At 33.0% G+C, this 4884-nt stretch overlaps 1 non-coding gene across 1 annotated transcript; it reads right to left on the reverse strand.

Moving 5' to 3' along the window:
- Nucleotides 1-4033: 4033 nt before the first annotated feature.
- On the reverse strand, nucleotides 4034-4141 carry LOC130045559 (U6 spliceosomal RNA). The gene has a single exon (XR_008795551.1). It is a non-coding gene; the product is annotated as a U6 spliceosomal RNA (small nuclear RNA).
- Between the last annotated feature and the right edge of the window lie 743 nt (nucleotides 4142-4884).

Consider the following 4884-nt stretch of genomic DNA (forward strand, 5'->3'; position numbering starts at 1 on the left):
ATCTTTGCATGTGCTTGTTTTCCAAATCATTATCCTTTGTTGAATTGTCTTTTCAAGTGCATTTGTCATTTTTAATTGAATTATTTGCTTTCTTATTAAGTTTAATAATTCTTTATATATTCTGGATACTAGTTCTTTGTTGAACAGGTGATTTGTAAACATTGCCCCTCTCAGTTTGTAACTTGGTTTTCTTTTTCTTTTAGAGTTTACTAAATTCACTTATTAAACACTATTATTCTGACATAAAAATGGAAAATATTGGCAAAAAGTAGGTTTTTTGAACATATGATACAATATTATTAAATAGTAATCTCAGAGTAACCCCATTGAATATTTTGTCAAATGATTTTGACGGGTTAGAGTGATAGCACAGCAGGCAGGGTGTTTGCCATGCAAGTGGCAGACCCGAGTTCGATTTCTCCGCCCCTCTTGGAGAGCCTGGCAAGCTACAGAGAGTATCTTGCCCACGTGGCAAAGCCTGGCAAGCTCCCCATGACTTATTCAATATGCCAAACACAGTAACAAGCCTCACAATGTTACTGGGCCCACTCGAGCAAATCAATGAACAACGGGAGAACAGTGACAGTGACAATGATTTTTGACAAGGGTACAAAAACCATTCATTTGTGGAAAAAGCATACATTGTTTTAACAAAATGTACTGTGAAAACTAAAGTTGTTGAATAATTGGTACCTTGTACACTGTTGGCTAGAAAATAAAATCATGTATTTGTTGTGGGAAACATTATGACAATTCATAAATATATTAAAATAGAAAAATAAAAAAATTACTGTGTAATGTGGTGAGGCACTTTGGAAATATATTGATGTTTATATAAATAGGTATATCTATATGTGTGTGTACATGTGAGTATAAAGAATTGAAAGAAGGATTTCAAAAATATATTTTTTCTTTCACATTTCTTTTACTTTTGTTTGGTAGCAAAGACTGAACCCAGGGTCTCACTGTCAAACACTCTATCACTAGCATACGTTCTCAGTCTACAAAAATACTTTTATTACTATAACCAAACCAGTATTACTTATAAGTTCATATTGTTTTAGTTTTATGAAAAACTATTGACAGATATAGTAGTGATCACAGTACAATGTTATGAATAGATAGATTTAATTTTTAAATGGCTAAAATGATAATATTTAGTGTGATGTACATTTTACCACAAGAAAGCAGAAGAAATCTAAAGGATTAAAAATTAGCAAGCTTACCCCAAAACAAAAAGTAGCATACTTTCTGTACAAAATTCTGAAAATATTGGCAAAAAGTAGCTTCTTTGAAAGGAGGCTGATAATATTTTGTTAGGTAGAAAGCATGCTATCCTACATCTCCATGTTTTACCTATAGATGCTTAGTCTGGAAGCAACTTTGCATTAGTATATAAAAATATATTTTGGTAGAATAAACATATACCTTTGAAATAAATTTAAATATATTTGAATATATTTGAGTATATACAAATTCAGTCTTCGAGATGGTGGAATTTCAAACTATCAGGACAAAATTGACTTTATAATAAATTGTACCAAGATAATTGGGTAGTTAGATAAAAGACAGGACTATCTTAAATTTAATAAAATATACAAAATGTAAAAACTTAAACCATATAAATGACAAGAATAAGACATTGGTAAATTAGTCTTAAATATAGGCCAGAACTGTAAAGAATGTAAAGATTATGGCTTTTTAAATACAAAGGTAATTTAATACAAGATCATACTTGAGCACATAACATTAAAATTTTATGTATTTCAAAATATCAAAAGTAAATTCTAAAGACTAATCAAAAGCTAGGACAAAAGTACTTTGCAGTATATACTACAGACTGTCACTGTTACTGTCACTGTCCTTCCGTTGTTCATCAATTTGCTTGAGCGGGCCTAGTAACATCACCATTGTGAAAGTTGTTGTTACTGTGTTTGGCATATCCAATACATCACGGGTCGCTTGCCAGGCTTTGCCATGCGGGCAAGATACTCTCGATAGCTTGCAGGGCTCTCCGAGAGGGGTGGAGGAATTGAATCTAGGTAGGCCCAGTCAGTTGCGTGCAAGGCAAACACCCTACTGCTGTGCTATCACTCCAGTCCATACTAGAAACAAGGGACTAAATTCCTAATACATAAACAACTATTAAAAATTGAGGAACTAAGAATCAAACATCCTCACAGAATATGCACACAATTCACAGGGAAAAATAATTAAAGAATACTGAACCATAGGAAAATGTTGTAATTTAATCACAACAAGATATGCAAATTAAAATAACACTAAATGCAATGTATGGTCCGCAACTATAATCTGAATCAGAAAAAGAACATTGTTGGAAAAAATGATGCAAAAAGTCCTGAGCACTGAAGATAATTACAGAAAGTATGAAGAATACGTAATATGGAATTTTATTGTTTATAAAAATTTAGTATGTATAAATATTTTGTTTATATACAGGTATATTTTTAAGAATATACTTAGGGCCACAACACATCCATAACTTAAAATTGTAAAGTAATGACAATTACATAATATTTATTTTATAGAAGAATTTGAAGATAGCAGATGGGAGATGAATTTGGTAGGGAAAATTAATTGATTTCAGTGGAATTTCAATGTTTCCATTCTACTTATTAGTCATACTAATGTGAACACACAATTATTCATTGTAGCTTCATTTTATTCCCTTTTTATATTTTATAATTATTTTTAACTTTATGTAATAAAATATACAAATATGCAAAAGCCTAGTTAAAATACAAAACATTTATAATAGTTGCAGACTTTTTGGTAGCAATTTGAACCTGCATTGCATTAAATCAAAACACTTCTAAAAAGGCCTTTTGGTGTTACATTTTAAAGTATTCCAACTGTAGCTCCCTAATGTGAACTTGCTTGCATTTGAGGATACTAAGATCTTGGAAATAATGAAGTTTAGTTTTGAATGCAATATCAATGGAGAAAGGGGAACAGTTGGAATATTTGCCTTTGGATACAATTTTAAGAACAGCAAATGGAAGAGAGTACTTATTGGCACACACTGAGAAAGATTCCCCTGCAGTGACTCTCAAGATACCCAATTAAGATAAAATTAAATCATGCAAATATTGATCCAGTTAAATTTGCCAGGGGTAAGTCTTATTATCAGTCAAATTTCTTTATGTCAAGTAGCAAGAAACTGTAGAAAGCCAAAATATGGTTTGTATATATTTTTTAATCAATAAAACAGCCATAGTACAGGAAAAATACATTCTAATTTCACTTTCAGTACCTGCATTGACTATTATCTTGCTGTTTTACCTACACGACCAATTATATTTAAAATATCTATTTTCTAGGTGTTTAGCATGATCATAGGTAATGTTTTACCCTCAAGGAGGTAACAGTTTGAATAAAGTGCACACAATTTAGTTAATTTGCACAGAACTAAATGTGTAAAAATATAATATCTATGAGTACTATAATGCCATTATACTCTAGATGTTCTTCTAAAATATCTATTAGGGAATAATTGATCAAACTATTGCTTAGATTTTCATCTTTGATTGAAATCATTCTTTGAGGAACATCATCCAATTGTAAAAATGTATGTATTAATTCTACAAAAGGGTTTGAATTAATTCAATTCTCAATTTCCTGAGTTTATTTTCTTAATGCCCTGGTTTCCAAAGGCAAAAGTCTATCTTAAATATTTTAAATAAAGCAGAATTGTTAAAAATATTCTATGTGATAAGTTTAGTTATGAATTTGAAAAGGTGGGAGGAGGTCAATTAATGTATGCTTTATTGTGAAATAGCGTCTGAAACCTGAACCGACCTGAAGACATGGAGGCCTTTGACACAAAGGATCCATATCAGAACCCTGGAAAGCTAAAGAGAGGAGAATTGCACAGCCTCCTGCCCCCTCTCCAACTCCCCCATCTTCTTACCTTCAACAAAGTGTACCAAATTTTATATGTCTGTATGAACACAGACCCCATCAAAGCCAGCTACCTTTGGAGGTCACATTTGCTAGTGATGTGGATTTTTTTTTAAATATGGACCGCTTCACGAATTTACGTGTCATCCTTGCGCAGGGGTCATGCTATTTCTTCTCTGTAACATTCCAATTTTAGTATATGTGCTGCCGAAGTGAGCATGTGATGTGGATTTTTGACTTAACTATCTCTGGAGCTCCTTTAATGGAACTGTTCTGAAATCAAAACATATGTATTTAGCCTGCACTCATTTATGATATATATATATATATATTAAAAATAGCATGAGGCTAATATTCAAGGCCAAGGAAAATAGGGGCCAGGAGTCAATAGGGTCAGAAAATAGGGTCGAAGATTGGAATCTACTACAAGTGTGTGTGGGGCAGAGGGTGGTAAGATAGAGAAGAGACCGATATGACAATATCAATCGGAGCTGATCAAATTGAACAAGAACTGAGAGTTCAAAACAGGTAAGGGGGAAAACAAGATAACTTTAAGTATCTGTATTGCAAAGCACAATGCCCAAAAGAGAGGAGCAGTGGGAGAGAAAGAGGTGGAGGAGAGAGAGAGAAACAGAGACAGAGAGAGACAGACAGGGAGGGAGAGAGAGAGAGAGAGAGAGAGAGAGAGAGAGAGAGAGAGAGAGAGAGAGAGAAAGAGAGACAAGGAGAGACAGGGAGAGAGAGAGACAGAGACAGAGAGAGACAGAGAGAGACAGAGAGACAGAGAGAGACAGAGAGAGGAGAGAGAGAGAGAGAAGGAGATTCAGAAAAACCCTTAATAGAAAATTGAGAATGGACTAAATTTTTGAAAAGTAAATTATATAAGATTCAGTATATACTGAATCAAGTGGACAATTAACCTGTCTAATAAAATTCTCAGCTAAAAAGAGCCAGGGAGATGGT

Source organism: Sorex fumeus, unplaced genomic scaffold (assembly GCF_029834395.1).
Source record: "Sorex fumeus unplaced genomic scaffold, SorFum_2.1 ptg000128l, whole genome shotgun sequence".
Taxonomy (NCBI): Eukaryota; Metazoa; Chordata; class Mammalia; order Eulipotyphla; family Soricidae; genus Sorex; species Sorex fumeus.